Source organism: Suricata suricatta, chromosome 11 (assembly GCF_006229205.1).
Source record: "Suricata suricatta isolate VVHF042 chromosome 11, meerkat_22Aug2017_6uvM2_HiC, whole genome shotgun sequence".
Taxonomy (NCBI): domain Eukaryota; kingdom Metazoa; phylum Chordata; class Mammalia; order Carnivora; family Herpestidae; genus Suricata; species Suricata suricatta.
The window spans coordinates 44708271-44725504 of record NC_043710.1 but is presented as its reverse complement, the minus strand read 5'-3'; the positions used below and the strand labels follow the sequence as shown (position 1 = coordinate 44725504).

Below are 17234 nucleotides of genomic sequence, written 5' to 3'. Positions count from 1 at the left end.
CAGTACAGAGCTGGATGCGGGGCTCAAACTCATGGACCACGAAATCATGACCTGAGCTGAAGCTGGACGTTTAACCAACTGAGCCACCCAGGCACCCCACAAATAACATCTTTAAAATGCCAAAAGAAAGGGGCACCTGGGTGACTCTTGGTTTCAGCTCAGGAGACAATTTCTCAGTCCTGAGATCAAGCCCCTAATTGGGCTCTGCACTGACAGTGTGGAGCTTGCTTAGGATTCTCTCTCCCTCTATGTCTCTCTCTCTCTGTCTCTGTCTCTCTCTCTCTCTCTCTCTGCCCATCCTCTGCCTGTGTTGCCTCTGTTTCTCTCAAGATAAATAAATAAACATTTTTTAAATAAAATAAAATAAAATGCCAAAAGAAAAGTCATCCTAGAATTCTATACCCAGCAAAAATATCTTTGAAAACTGAAAGTAAAATAGATTTTTTTCAGATATTGAAAAGCTGAAAAATTCTCTACTGCAGACTCACACTACAAGAAATATTTTAAAACATCCTTCAAGCAGAAGCGAAGAGTTATCAGATGAAAATGTGGGTGTATGCAAAGGAAGAAAGAGTATTGCAAATGGTTACTACATATATAAATATATAAGATTCTTATATTAATACCTGTAAAGACAATTGACTCCAGACAAAAGCAATTATTATTTAATGTGAGTTTAACAACATAATATATGACAACAATTGCACAACGTTTGGAAGGAAAGAAGTGGAAGCATACTATTGAAACATTATGTTACTATATATGAAGTGGTATAATATCACTTGAAGCTAGAATGTGATAAGCTAAAGATGCATATTATAAATCCTATAGCAATCTCAAAAACAGTAAAAAGTTATAGCTAATATTGTAATATAGGAGATAAAATGAAATCACAAAAAAAAATTCAACTAATCCAAAAGAGGGGCACCTGAGTGGCTTAGTTATTTAAGTATCCGACTCTTGATTTCGGCTCAGGTCACTTCATGATCTCATAGTCATGAGGTTGAGCCCTGCATCAGGCTCTGCCCTGACAGCATGGAGCCTGCTTGGGATTCTCTGTCTCCCTCCCTCTCTGCCCCTCCCCACTCCTCAAAATAAATAATCTTTTTGAAAAAGTTTAAAAAATCCAAAAGAAGTTAGCATAAGAAGGGAAAGGTAACAGAGCATAGAAGGGACAAATAGGGGGAAAAGGAAAATGACAGACTTAAATCTAACTCTATCAGTAATCATATTAAATATAAATGGTGTAATTGCCCTAATTAAGAGGCATAAATTATCAATTTGGATAAAAACATGTGAAGTCCAACTGTGTGCTGCCTATAAGAAACTCACTTCAATAAATAGATACATTGGGGTGCCTGAATGGCTCAGTCGGTTAAATGTCTGACTCTTAGTTTTGGCTCAGGTCATGATCACACAGTTTGTAAGTTCGAGTCCTGCCCACTTTCAGTGTGGAGCCTACTTAAGATTCTGTCTCCTTCTCCTTCTGCCCCTCCCCTGATCACTCTCTCTCTCTCTCTCTCTCTCTCTAAAATAAATAAGTAAACATTAAAATATATATATATATATATATATAAGTTAAAAATAAATATCTGGAGGGGCTCCTGGGTGGCTCAATTGGTTGGCATGTAACTCTTGATTTCTGCTCAGGTCATGATTTCAGTGATTGAGCCCCACTGGTCTCCACACTGAGTAGGGACCCTGCTTAAGATTCTCTCTCTCTCTCTCTCTCTCTCTCTCTCTGCCCCTCTCTCCCTCTCTCTCAAATAAAAAAAATAAGTAAATTTAAAAAATAATAATAAAAATAAAAAGATGGAAAAATATACATCATGAAAATATTAATTCAAAGACAGTTGCAATGGTTGTTACCAGGGTAGATTTCAGACCAATGAATGTCTCCAGGAATAAATAAGTTCAAATTTAATGGTTGCTCTAGGGATTACAATATACATGACTAACTACATAGCCTCTTTGGAATAAATATTTCACCATATCAAGTAAACTGTAGATGTCTTACTACCATTACCTTCCCCTTCCTTGTTTATTGTTGTCATATATAATACATCTGGATACATTGACAATTTTATGTTTGCTTTCAGTGGTCAGATATCTTTTGAAAAACTAAAGAAAAGAAAAAACATACAAGAAGAAAAATTATCTATTCCATATACAGAGATATTTACCATTTCTGTTACTTTTCCTTCATTCTTGAAGTTCCAAGGATCTCTCTGGTATCATTTTCCTTTAGGCTGAATAACTTTCCCCTGACACTTCTTTAAGACCAGGGCTAGTGATGATGGATCACTTCTCTTATTTTTTATTCATATGAGAGTATCTTATTTCACCTTCCTTCTCAATATATATCTTCACTGGATATAGAATTTGGGATTGATAGTTTCCTTTCCTTAAAGATTTCTTTCCACTGTTTTTTGGCCTTCAAGTTTCCTGGTAAGAAATCCACAGTCTTAAAAATTATTGTTCCCTTGTTCAAATATGTCATTTTTCGTTAGCTGCTTTCAAGATTTTTTTTTCTTTTTCTTTGGTTTTCAGAAGTCTTGCTATGATGGGTTTTTGGGCATGGATTTTTTATTTTGTCTTGTTTGGAATTCAGTGATTTTCTTGAAATATAAACTTAGGTCTTTCACCAAATTTAGATAGCTTTTTGTCACTATTTCTTCAAATATTTTCTCTGAACTCATCTTTTCTCCTCCCTTTCTGTAACTCCAATGCATAAACATCAGACTTTTTTTTATATCATCCCACAGGTCCCTGGAGTTGTTTTTTTTTCTTTTTGTTTTTCAAAATGGAAATTTCATATTGCTCCATCTTCATATTCACAGACTCTTTACTCTGTCATTTTCTCATCTAGTGAATTTTCTAGTTTAGATATTACACTTTTCAGTTTTAAAATTTCCAATTGGTCCTTCTTGCACTTTCTATTTCTGTGAGACTTTTACCTTTCTATTCATTTCAAGATGTTTACCTTTATCTGTTGTAGCATACAGTAAATAGCTGCTTAATGTCATTGAAAATTCCAATGTCTAGAACACATTAGGATTAGCATTTGTTGTTTCTCTTTTCTCTTGAGAATTGATCACAATTTCTGGTGTTTTGTATGTCATGTAATTTAAGATTATATCCTGGATAATTTAATATTATATTGTGAAGTTCTGTGTTCTATTAAAATCCCCTGTAAAAGGCTGATTTGGGCAGTAAGTCTGATGAGATTCAGACTGTAAATTCAATTTTATTTTTTAATCTTTTTTCAAAACATTTTTATTTGTTTTTGAGAGACAGAGAGAAACATAGCATGAGTGGAGGAGGGGCAAAGAAAGAGGCAGACACAGAATCCGTAGCAGGCTCCAGGCTCAGAGCTGTCAACATAGAGCCTGACACGGGGCATGAACCTACAAACTGTGAGATCATGACCTGAGCCGAAGTTGGACACTCAATCAATTGAGCCACCCAGGCACCCCTGTAAATTCAATTTTAAAAGCAGTTGAAAAGTGACAAGAAATCTACCACTGAAAATGGCACTAAGTCCAAATGGGTTTAGAACCAAGCTTGATCTAAGCTCTAGCACAAATTATAATAATTCTATTCAAATTATTTTAAGCCACATAAATACATAGGGAATTCTTCAATTCATCTTATTAGCACATGTTGTAATAACCAGACTGGTTAAAGATTGTACAAAACAAGTTAAAAAGATTGAGATTGCCCATTTATTTAGAAAGAAAAATTTTAAACAAAATATTAGCAAATAAAATGAAAGAATATGTAAAATAATAATACAATACAGCCAATAGGGGTTGCTTCTAGAGAATCATTGATGATATGATAGCAAGAGCTTGATTAACAATCCATTAAGAAGAAATCAAAGGAGTGCTTGCTTCAGCAGCACATATACTAAAATTAGGACGATACAGAGAAGTTTAGCATGGCCCCTGCGCAAGGATGACATTCAAATTCATGAAGCGTTCCATATTTTTTATTGAATACTGAAAACGAGCTGAGGGTTGAAGGGAGAGGGGGAGAGGGAAGGGGTGATGGTCATGGAGGAGGGCACTTGTGGGGAAGAGCACTGGGTGTTATATGGAAACCAATTTGACCATAAACTACTAAAAAAAAGAAAGAAATCAAAGGAGAAAAACTGTATCATCATTCAGCATCCAATAAGATATTCAACATTGATAAATATTAAAGAGCATAAGGGAAAGAGGTCTTTTGATTATCTTTTAAGTCTCTGAATTCTACTAGTATATGATCGCTTCATTTGTCCTTCTGATTTACATAAACCAATATATTTCTTTTTTTTTTCTTTAAGCCAGTTTAAGTTGAAAGACTGTCACTTGCAATTGAGAATATACACTAATGCAAATGCTAATGCAAATATCAAGAGAAAAACTAGAGCCTAGAGAGCAGGCGGGACGGGTCTGTCAGCTTTCCCGCGTTTCGCCGTTTTCTGAGGAGCCACCGCCTCCTCTGTTGCGCCTCTGGCTTCCTCCTCCTCAGGTTGCCCTCAGCGCGCGCCCCTGGCTCCGTGATGGCGACTCGCAGCCCCAGCGTCGTGATTAGTGATGATGAACCAGGTTATGACCTACATTTATTTTGTATACCTCATCATTACGCTGAGGATCTGGAAAAGGTGTTTATTCCTCATGGACTAATTATGGACAGGACCGAACGTCTTGCCCGAGACGTGATGAGGGAGATGGGTGGCCATCACATCATAGCCCTCTGTGTGCTCAAGGCGGGCTATAAATTCTTTGCTGACCTGCTGGATTACATCAAAGCACTGAACAGAAATAGTGATGGATCCATTCCTATGACTGTAGATTTCATCAGACTGAAGAGCTACTGTAACGACCAGTCAACAGGGGACATAAAAGTAACCGGTGGAGATGATCTCTCAACTTTAACTGGAAAGAATGTTTTGGTTGTTGAGGACATAATTGACACTGACAAAACAATGCAGACCTTGCTCTCCATGACCAAGCAGCATAATCCAAAGATGGTCAAGGTTGCAAGCTTGCTGGTGACGAGGACCCCTCGAAGTGCTGGCTATAAACCGGACTCTGTCGCACTTGAAATTCCAGACAAGTTTGTTGTAGGTTATGCCCTTGACTACAATGAACACTTCAGGGACTTGAATCATGTTTGTGTCATTAGTGAAACTGGAAAAGCAAAATACAAAGCCTAAGACGCGAGTTCCAGCTGAGTTTGGGAGTGGCGGCCATCCCCTCGGAACCACCGGGCCCGCGTCCTAGTCCTGGGCCAGCTGCTTGTAGAGCTTATTGCATGTATGTCCTAAGGATTTTACCTGTTTTGTATTTTAGAAATGTCAGTTGCTGCATTCCTGAAGGCTTTACTTGCCCTATGAGTCTATAGACTATCAGTTCCCTTCGGGTGGATTGTTGTTTGACTTGTGAGTGGAAACATCTTGTAAACCACACCACTGTTGAATGAAGATAATGAAACTGTATCTGTAAGAAACATTTAAAGAGAAGATATATTAGTTTTTTAATTGGTATTTTAATTTTTATATATTCAGGAAAGAACAGAAGTGATTGAATATTGGTAATTATACTCCTGTGTATTTAGAAGAGGAAGAAGCAGTTGGTTTTCATATCAATGACAGCATCTACGATATTGTTTTGTTAGATAAGCCATACGTCCTGGAATTCTTTTACCGTTTCAGTAGTATTAACTGTAGTTTCTCACTTTTTCAGATGATTTCTGGTGAATCTTTGTCAACAGTTCCCTTTAAATACAGTACAATAGATTCTGGAAAACTTTGCCACATTTTTAATTCTTCTGTGTAAAAATCCTCACAATAAAGGCTGTCTCTTTAAAAGAAAAAAAAAGAGAAAAACTATTAGGAAGTAAAACATTATTCAACAAATTAGTCACATACAAAATAAATGTTTCAAAGTCAATAGAGAATCTTTGTACATTGCTAGTCGGAAAATAAAATAATGTAGCCACTTTGGAAAAACGGTTTGGCAGCTTTTCCTTTTTTTTCTTTTTTTTTTTTGCCAATTTTAAATATAGTTTTATTTAAGACATTGCATTTTCCACTTCACAATACAGTGCTTATAAAGTACAATGTTGTATTTCTTTTCCCTGTGCACATATTCCATATTCAAGTATCAAGAATGCCCAGTTTAACTATAACAGCTCAACTTTAAAACTGCCACGGAATTTGCTACAAATTTGGGTCCTTCAAATGTTTTGTGTTGAACAATGCTAGACCTATTCTCAGGTTGGCTTAATCAACCTCTTCAATGGTGGGTCCAGAGGAGGCACCACCAGATGGAGGAGTGCCACCACCAGGCATGCCCCCTGCACTCTGGTACAGCTTCGTGATGATGGGGTTGCAGACCTTCTCCAGCTCTTTCTGCTGATGTTCAAATTCTTCTTTTTCGGCAGTCTGGTTCTTGTCCAGCCAGTTGATGATTTCATTACACTTGTTCAGAATTTCTGTTGGTCCTCATCTTTGATCTTGCCCTGAAGTTTTTCATCTTCGACAGTTGCTTTCATATTGAATGCGTAAGATTCCAGTGAATTCTTGAAGGACACCTTGTCCCTCTGCTTCTCATCTTCAACTTTGTACTTCTCAGCTTCCTGGACCATGCACTCAATGTCTTCCTTGCTCAAGTGGACTTTGTCATTTGTAATGGTGATCCTGTTTTCTTTTCCTGTACTCTTATCCACAGTAGAGACATTGAGAATGCCATTAGCATCAATATCAAAGGTGACTTCAATCTAAGGAACATCACAGGGAGCAGGAGGTATGCCTGTGAGTTTGAACTTGCCAAGTAGATTGTTATCCTTGGTCATGGCACGCTCACCTTCATAAACCCGAATGAGCACACCAGGCTGGTTGTCAGAGTAGGTAGTGAAGGTCTGGGTCTGTTTGGTAGGAATGGTAGTATTGAGCTTGATGAGAACAGTCATGACTCCACCAGCAGTTTCAATGCCAAGGGAGAGAGGAGTGACATCCAACAGCAGTAAATCTTGAACATTTTCAGATTTGTCTCCAGAAAGGATGGCTGCCTGGACAGCTGCACTGTAAGCAACAGCCTCATCAGGGTTGATGCTCTTATTCAGTTCCTTCCCGTTGAAGAAGTCTTGTAGAAGTTACTGGATCTTGGGAATACATGTAGAACCACCCACCAGGACAATATCATGGATCTGGGACTTGTCTAGCTTGGCATCCTGAAGGGCTTTCTCTATAGGGTCCAGGGTGCCACGGAACAGGTCAGCGTTTAATTCTTCAAACTGGGCACGAGTAATAGAGGTATAGAAGTCAATTCTTTCATATAGAGAATCAATCTCAATACTGGCCTGGGTGCTGGAAGAAAGTGTATGCTTGGCACGCTCACAAGCAGTTCGGAGGCGACAGACTGCCCTCTTGTTCTCGCTGATGTCTTTCTTATGTTTGTGCTTGAACTCTGCAGTAAAATGGTTTACCATGCAGTTGTCAAAGTCTTCTCCACCTAAGTGGGTGTCTCCAGCTCTAGACTTGACTTCAAAGATCCCATCTTCAATAGTGAGGATGGACACATCAAAAGTGTCGCCTCCCAAGTCAAAGATCAGCACATTCCTTTCAGCTCCAACCTTTTTTGTCTAAACCATAAGCAATAGCAGCAGCAGTCGGCTCATTGATGATCCTGAGTACATTAAGACCAGCAATAGTTCCGGCATCTTTGGTAGCCCGACGCTGAGAATCGTTGAAGTAGGCAGGTACTGTGACTGCAGCACTGGTAACAGGCTTCCCAAGGTAAGCCTCTGCGATTTCCTTCGTCTTCGTCAAGACCATAGAAGACACCTCCTCTGGAGAGAAACTTTTGGGTTCTCCCTTGTATTCTACTTGGACCTTGGGCCTGCCAGCATCATTCACCACCATGAAGGGCCAAAGCTTCATATCAGACTGGACAACAGCATCGTCGAATCTAAGCCCAATGAGGTGTTTGGCATCAAAAACTGTGTTGGTGGGGTTCATTGCAACTTGATTCTTTGCAGCATCACCGATCAATCGTTCGGTGTCTGGAAAGGCGACATAACTTGGGGTGGTTTGGTTTCCCTGATCGTTGGCAATTATTTCCACTTTCCCGTGCTGGAAGACACCCACACAGGAGTAGGTGGTGCCAAGATCGATGCCAGCTGCAGGTCCCTTAGACATAGTTGCTTCTGGGTGGGCCCGGCCTGGCTCGCAAAGAAAACCGCTACCCGGAAAGCTAACGCCGCATTCAATGAGTGGCAGCTTTTCAAAAAGTTAAACATTAAATTACCACACAACCCAACAATTCCACTCCTACATATCTACCCAAAATAAATAATAACATATGTCCACACAAAGACTTTCTGTGAATGTTTGTAGTAGCATTATTCAAAATAGCACAAAACTGATACCCATTGCTGGTGACTGGATAGAGAAAATGTGATATAGATACATGGTGAAATACTACTCAGCAGGAAAAAGAAACAAACTACTAACACATGCAACATCATAAATGAACCTTGAAAAACATTATGCAAAAGGAAAGAAAGCCAGACACGAGAGACTACATATTTCCATTTATATGAATTATCCAGAAATTTATAGAGCCAGAAAGTAGATTACTTTTCACCTGGGACTGGGGATGGGAACTGGGATTAACTGTAAAGTGACATGCGAGGTCTTATTGGAAGAAGGGGAAAAATCTAAATTATGGTGATAGTGGCGTCATTCGGCAATGTCACTAAAAATCATTGAAATGCACACTTGATATAGATGAGTTCAACAATACTATAGAATTTACCTCAGTCCATCTGATAAAAACCAATAGCTAAGGACTAATAGATTTCTAATATACAAACAATAATCAAGTTAAATACATGATAGAAGAAGACATTCCATCCACAACTACAGAAGATTATAAATTATTCTGGAATCATGTAATAAAAAAGGTTTGAGATTTACAGGAACCCACAAAATTCTACCAAGAAACATTAAATCTTGATAAATAGAGATCAGTATCTTGGTTTCTTTAAAATAAATTTTATTTAATGTAACCATAAATTCAACGTATTCACAATCAAAATCCAAGCAGGATCTTTTTTAGAAGAAGGATTTGAAAAAAAAAAAAGATTCCTAACTTCATCTAAAATTGTAAACATGTGAAAATAGCTGGGAAAATCCTTTTTAAAAAAAGAAGAGTAAAAATGGGATCATGTTCTACAATGCATTATTATCATAAAGCTCCGATCCTTAAAATAGTACAATAGAATTATAGCTATATCAATAGAACAGAATAAGAAGTTAGCAAATTAGCAAATAAATATACAAATTTTAATATAAATCTAATTTCAAAGCAAAGGAAAAATATGGAATATTCAATGCCTGGTGTTTGGACTGGTGTCAAGTCATTTGGAAAAACATAAAGCATCATTCTGACCTCACTTCATGTGCCAAAATGAAATCCAGATGGATGCTATTTTTATCATAGCTGAGTGAAGAGGACTTTTCTGAGCATTTCACAAAGATCAGTGTCTATGGAGAAAAACATAAGTTGGGTTGCATTTTAGCTGATAGTATCGGAGACCTCACTCTATACCGGGTACTCTCTAAGCATTTTACAACTAGTAGTGTATTTAATCCACCCACAGCCCTATGATGTAGGTACTAGTAGTAGCCCCACAAACAGAACTATCTTTGTACATCCTCCTGGCGTCTTGGCCTCACCTGTCTCGTGGACCCCAGCCCACTTGCTTCAAGCCCTATGGTTCCGCTGCCTGAGGCTGACCAGCCACTTACCAGGAGTCTACAACCCCAACCACAACCTCCAGACTCAGATGAAATGCCACTCCACAGGGAATGGGATCTGACTACCCGCAGCAGCCAGGAAGCCTGATAATGCAACCCAGAAGTGAGGGAACTGAACTCCTGGTGGGGTAGATGTTGACTAGTAAAAGACAGGAAGCAGGAAAATAAACACAAACATCTTACAGCTTTCCATAGTCATGGATAACAGGACAGTAATGGGATAGTGGCAGAATGGGTAAGATTTGTAAATATAAACTTCACGCTTCATACATTCACACATTACCTCTAAGCTTAATACACACACACACATACACACACACACCTCTAAGTTTAATATACACACATATTAAATATAAATATAAATAAATATAAATTAAATATAAATTAAATATAAATATAAATATATTAAAGTAAACATAAATATAAATAAAAAAATTTTCTCCACATCCTTGCTAACACTTGTTTTTTATATATACACACACATATATACATCTAAGTTTAATATACACACACACATATATATATACACACATATACACTACATCTTCTTTATCCATTCTGTATACCCCAATATATGCACCCATTCTTTGTCCATTCAGGTATTGATGGACACATGGACGGCTTCCACAGTTTAGGTATTATAAATAATGCTGCAATAAACATAGGGGTGCATATATCCTTTCAAATTAGGGTTTTTTTTAAATTTTATTTGGTAAATATCCAGTAGTGGAATTACAGGATTGTATGGTAATTCCATATTTAATTTTTTGAGGAAATGACACGCTGTTTTCCACAGTGACTACACCAGAATGCATTCTGACCAACAGTGCATGAGGAGGGTTCCTTTTTCTCCACATCCTCGCTAACACTTGTTGTTTCTTATCTTTTTTTATTTTAGCCATTCTGACAGGTATGAAGCAATATCTTAGTGCAGTTTTGATTTGCATTTCCCTGATGAGAAGTGATGTTGATGTTCATGTTCATGAGTCTGTGGGATATCTGTATGCCTTCTTTGCCTGCCATCTATGTATGATGTCTTCTGTCCATTCTTAATTGGATTATTTGGTTTTTTGGTGTTGAGTTGTATAAGTTCTTTATATATTTTGTATATTAGCCCCTCATCCGATATATCATTTGCAAATATCTTCTTCCATTCAGTAGGTTGCCTTTTTGGTTTTTTTTGATGATTTCCTTTGCTGCAAAAAATCTTTTTTGTTTTGACTTAATCCTAATAGTTTATTTTTGTTTCTGTTTCCCTTGCCTTAGAGACACTCAGAAAAGTGTTACTATGGCCAATGTTAGAGAAATTACCGCCTGTGCTCTCTTCTAGAATTTTTATGATTTCAAGTTTTTTATGATTTCACATTTAGGTCTTTAATCCATCTTGAGTTTATTTTTGTATATGGTGTTAGAAAGTGGTCCAGTTTCATTGTTTTGCATTTAGCTGTCCATTTTTCCCAGAACAATTTGGAAAAGAAAGTGTCTTTCTCTCATTATATATTCTTGCCTCCTGGGGCACCTAGGTGGCTCAGTCGGGTAATCATCCGACTTTGGCTCAGGTCATGATCTTGCAGTTTGTGAGTTCCAGCCCCGCAGCTGGCTCTGTGCAGACAGCTCAGAGCCTGGAGCCTGTTTCAGATTTTGTGTCTCCCTCTCTCTCTGCTCCTCCCTGACTCTCTCTCTCTGGAAAATAAACATTAAAAAATTTATATATTCTTGTGTCCTTTGTCAAAGACTAATTGACCATATACTCGTAGGTTTATTTCCAGACTTTCCATTGTGTTGTACTGATCTATATGTCTATTTTTTGTGCCAGTACCATACTGTTCTGATTACTACAGATTGTAGTATAACTTGAAATCTGGAATTGTGATACCTCCAGCTTTGTTTTTTCTTTTTCAAGATTGCTTTGGCTCTTCAAGGTCTTTTGTGGTTTTTAGAACTATTTGTTCTAGTTCTGTGAAAAATGATGCTGGTTTTTTTCAGGGATCACATTAAATCTATAGACTGCTTTTGATAGTATGGACATTTCAACAATATTTGTTCTCCCAATCTCTGAGCAGGGAATACCTTTCCATGTGTTTGTGTCCTCTTCGTTTTCTTTCATCAATGTTTCTTTAATGTTTTTTATTTATTTTTGAGAGACAGAGAGAGACAGCAAGAGCAGGGAAGGGACAGAGAGAGAAAGGGAGACACAGAATCCGAAGCAGGCTTCAGGCTTTGAGCTTTCAGCACAGAGCCTGATGCAGGGCTCAAACCCACGAACCGCGAGATAATGACCTAAGCCAAAGTCAGATGCTTAACCGACTAAGCCACCCAGGTGTCCCTCATCAATGTTTCATAGTTTTCAGAGTACAGATCTTTCACATTCTTGGTTAAGCATATTCCTAGACATTTGATTACTTTTGGTGCAATTTTAAATGGTACTATTTTCTCAATTTCTTTTTCCAAGCAACTGCAGTTTTAATTTTTACTGTTCTTTTACTTTTGACATTGTCTTTGAACCTGGGGCTTTTCCCAAGGAGTAAAACAATGGTGTCCTGATAAATGTTTAGCAACCAGATTTCAAGAAGGCAGAAGCTGATTTGTACCATTTCTTAACTTCCATGATGTAAATACACCCAATAGACCATCTCAAGAGACCTGCATAGTATCACTGAACACAGAGTTGGGAAGAGATGCACAGTGGCATACCATTACATGTGTTTTTACCATTCAGTTTCAAGAGATATAAACAACTCAAGAGCATAGATCATAGAAAATTGTAGTAAAATAATAGGAAATGATGAGTTTTAAGCTTGTATTACCTTCATTTTCTTAATTTTTAATGTTTATTTATTTTTGAGACAGAGAGAGATAGAGTTTGAGAGGGGGAGGGACAGAGAGAGAGGGAGACACAATCTAAAGCAGGCTCCAGACTCTGAGCTGTCAGCACAGAGCCCAATGTGGGGCTCGAACTTATGGACCACGAGATCATGACCTGAGCTGAAGTCGGCCGCCCAACTGACTGAGCCACCTAGGCGCCCCTGTATTACATTCATATTTAAAACAGTGTTAAATTATAAGTTTGTAAAGTTTAATTTTTAATAATGGCTACATTTAATACTCAGCTCACAAAGTTCCTAAAAATTTAAGTCAGCTCTTGTTAGCTGACATACCATTGAATTCAAGCTGCCACACTTTTTCATGGTTCCAATTTGAACTTAGCTTCCCACAAAGATTTCTCTGGATTCTTTGCAGGTGAGGGACCTATATATTCCATATTGGATTCCTCAGGGGCTGCCACTCCCTTGTTTAAATAGGTGCCTGCACCACTTACCTTTCTCTCTGAGCAGTAAAGTTCCCTGAAAACTATATTGTGTTCACAGCTTAGGTCATTTCCCTTTTTTTCCTCTGAGTTAGAAAAAGGGAAGAAAATGTCTACTAAATTAAACCTAAAACTAGTTATATAGAAGCTGTACAGGTTAAGTACTTTGGTTGATTAATACAGAAAGACATGGATCTTAATCCTTATTCTGCTACGTAGGAGCCAGAGGACATCATTCGATCTCTTTGGGGTTCAGTATCCCCCTTAGTGAAATGGGAATAGTAACAACCTCACAGGTGGTGGTCAAGATTAAATGATATAATGTCTACAAAACAGCTCAGTGTCTGGCACAGAGTAAGTGCTCAACAAATGGCAGCTTGTTACTATCTATTTTAAAGGCCAGGTTTGGGTAGGTACACTTGTAATGCAACTTATAGAATTTTAGGATATCAACTCCTGATTAACTAGCTCATTACCAAGGCAAAACGCCTTCCAAAAATCACATTATTCCAATATTCACATGCAAATATAAAAATCAGGAGTATGCTCTTCAGCCACCAAAATAGCCAACCTACTTTTTCATATAATGCAATGGAAAGGTACATCCGTGGATTGTCTAGTTTTCCAGGCACAGGAAATACAGCATTTAATAAAGCTGACACAAATTTTGCCCTCATGAAACTTATGACCTAGTGGAGGACAGAGACATAGAATATAATCACACAAATATAGACTGCCATGCTGCAAGTAAAAAGCAAGGAAAGAAGTTATGAGGGTAAGTGAGTTTTATCATCAGCGGTTCCTATTCTAGCTTACCTGGTCTGGAGTGTTAGGAAGCTTTCTGTTAGTAAGAGACATGTAAACTAAGACCTAAATGGTGAGCAAGAGGTAAGCAGCCACAGATGGAGAAAAGCATTCCATGGTAAGGGATCAGACATTACTGATGTGTATTCAAGGCCCTGAAAGATAGAAGCCACATAGTATGATAAACATAAAAGAAAAACTATGTCTGTTACTCATATCAACTATTTTGCTATTTCCCCTTCACTCATTCCCTATCCCACCTCTCCAGCTCTTTCTAAGAAGGTAGATCCTATACCCCAAAGAACCCTTTGTGACATGTTTGACTTGCATTGTGACAGTTTAGAGGTAGAAACTGGAGCCAAGTTGAAATCAAACTTAATTGTTCAGCATATGAAAGGCATAAGAAGTTTAAGAGTGACCCAGAGGGAGAAGCTGAGAACCAGAGAGGGTGCATGCTACATTGGAGAAGGTACTTCTAGCTAGTAGAAAAAGCTTGCAGAAGATCAGAGGCTAGAAGGAGGGGAGAGGCCAGGGTATTTACTTCTATCTCTCTGCCTCCAGTTGGGTCTCCAGCAGAAGATACATCTCCACTGTAACTTCTGATCCTGCCAGATAGCCCTCCACCGTAGTCCTGGCTCCCATCAGGAAGGCCTAGTCATGCTGCTAGCTACTCCTTGATGATACCAAGTCCTAGGCTTTGTCTCCTATTGGTGTTCCTCTAAAGAAAAGTATGTCTTCCTGCTATTGCTAATCTCTGGTTACTTCAACTCCCTGTGTTTCCTTGCTTTTCAAAAAGTGGTTTATGAACTAGCAGAATTGGCTTTATTTGGGAACTTCTGAAAAATGCAGAATCTTGGGCCCCCTCTCCCAAACCTATTGAATTTGTATTTGCAATGAAAAAGATCCCATGTTATTTAAATACACATTAAGTTTGATAAGTAATGGCCTATTTGTATCTTCAAGAAGACCATCACCTAAGAAACAAATAAATTCCCTCTGTTTGAAATGCCTAGATGGGTACTGTTTCCTGACAGGATCCTAACTGATATAGACAAATTTTTACATTCAATGTTTCATGTTCAAGTTTGTTTTTAATGCTTACCACCTATCTTATTGTACAACAATTTAACATTCTTGGATTTTTTTAATTTTGTTTATTTATTTTGAGAGAGAGAGAGGAGGGACACAGAGAGAGAGAGAGAGAGAATCCCAAGCAGACTCCATGCTCAATGTGGAGCATAATGCAGCACTTGATCCCATTACCATGAAATCATGACCTGAGCCAAAATCAAGAGCTGGATGCTTAACTGACTGAGCCACCCAGGTGCCCCTTGGGGACTGTCTTTTGAGCTTGATAGATGTAGTCCTATCCTCTTATTTCCATAAATTCCACTCCACACATATCCAAAAGCTACATTTCTCAGGACATGTGATGTTTTTCTTCCTAAAATGAACAATTATCCAAAGAAAACCTTTCTCGTAGAAATGATAGAGTTTAGGGAAGTACAGTAGATGGAGATGGGGTAGTGGTAGAGGAAAAAGGATGGGGTCTTTTATAGTCTATCTGACAGAAGAACTAATGGAAGCATATGACCCAAGTATCAGAGGAGGAGGAGAGCCCACCTTAGTCCTGCTCAGTCAATGAGATGCTTACCTTCCCTGCCATGGAAAGGAATTTCTTTATTATTTTCAGTAAGATCCAAGAAGTCACGGTCTCTCTGAAAAAGGATAAGTGAGTTTTATCAGCAATGGTTTGAGATAAAAAGGGACCTTGCAAATCAACTCCAAAAGTAATACTAATAATAATGTTGGACATGACTTTATAAAATTGAATTGTTCCTGAAGAAAAGATTAGAACAAACAAAACAAAAATAAGAATCTAAATTTTAATAAAAGAAGCTTTTTTTCAGTGGAAAAAAAAGGCCAGGGACTGGAAATCAATGCAGGTTGGTATGTTTCATGTAATATTAATATACATATTCCTCATGATATATTTTGAATTTTAAGGAAAACAAAAAAATTCTGTAACAATCTATGCAAAACCAACAAATGAAAAAAACCAAAATCCCAGATTATCTACAAAATAATAGAAATCAGATTTCTCTTTGGCAACATTGGCTAACTTAAGAAAATTGAGAAATGTCTGTGAAGTTTTAAAGGGAAAAATGTTAACCAACTATCAGTCAGAGACATCAAGTGAGAGATGGAGCTAAAATAATCCAAGAATGAGAGCACCTGGGGGGCATGGGAGTCTGAGCCCTGCATGGGGCTTTTTGCTGACAGTGCAAAGCCTGCTTGAGAGTCTCTGTCTGTCTCTCTCTCTCTGCCCCTCCCCCTCTCATGCTCTATCTCTTTCTCAAAAACAAAATAAATAACTTAAAAAAAGAAGATAATCCCCAAATGCAGAAGGGATATAGTTGCATAGAGCTTATTGATTCTTGGGCTCAGTTTAGACTTCTTCCTGAAAGAGCATTCCATGCTTTCGAAAGGAGAGTGTAGTCCAAGATATATACCTTTATCAACAGTACAACTGGAAAAAATTCCCCCTCAGACATTGGTATATAGTCTCCTCTTTTGTTTCCAGTGTTTGTCTCTTTGCATGTCTCCATGGATATTTTAATAGGAGAATATAAGACAATATATTGGGCCCTGCTAATCTGCTACCATAACAACAATCATAAAGATTAACATTGGTTCGGTGCTTACTGTGTGTGCCAGGCATTGTGCTTAGTATTTTATATATATTACATCATATTCCTCCTCACAATAACACTTTGCTATAGGTATTGGCCACCTTTCTGGGGCTTCATGTTTCCATGTGGAAGGATCTCCATTAGAATAAACCTCTTGGCCTCTTACTCAACCTCTCCATCTTCCTGGGGAGGGTTGCTCATCCCATTGGCGGGTGAGGGAGAAAGGAACTAAACACACAGGACTTGGCCACATCCAGGACCGCTCTTTGATCTGCCTGCCTAAAGAAAGGATGCATTTTGGTCTGCTCACAAAGCCTCAGAGTAAGCTTAGTGGAGCAGATCTGCCACAGGGGAGAGGCTGTGTGCCTTTTCTGCCGGTGCCTAATGAATACGTTTAATGTTGGGACACAGTATTAGGAAGTCCTTCATTTCTAAACATCCAAGCTTCTGAAGACAGTTTGATTAGTAGTAAAGCAGTATTTGATATTCATTTATCTAATTTCTGCCCTTTCAATTAGTCCAATCCTATATGGGAAATTATGTATTCATCTCTTAAAATCCCCAGGGCAGGTATTACTAGTATCTCCACTGTGAGTAAATTCAGGTACTGAGCTAACTT

The 17234-nt window shown here is 38.1% G+C and overlaps 1 non-coding gene and 2 pseudogenes across 1 annotated transcript; 2 read left to right on the top strand and 1 right to left on the bottom strand.

Moving 5' to 3' along the window:
• The first annotated feature begins 3885 nt into the window (after nt 1-3885).
• LOC115272817 lies at nt 3886-3992 on the top strand. The gene has a single exon (XR_003900474.1). It is a non-coding gene; the product is annotated as a U6 spliceosomal RNA (small nuclear RNA).
• Nucleotides 3993-4418: 426 nt separating this feature from the next.
• LOC115271623 lies at nt 4419-5977 on the top strand (annotated as a pseudogene).
• A 94-nt stretch (nt 5978-6071) lies between these two features.
• LOC115271622 lies at nt 6072-8205 on the bottom strand (annotated as a pseudogene).
• Between the last annotated feature and the right edge of the window lie 9029 nt (nt 8206-17234).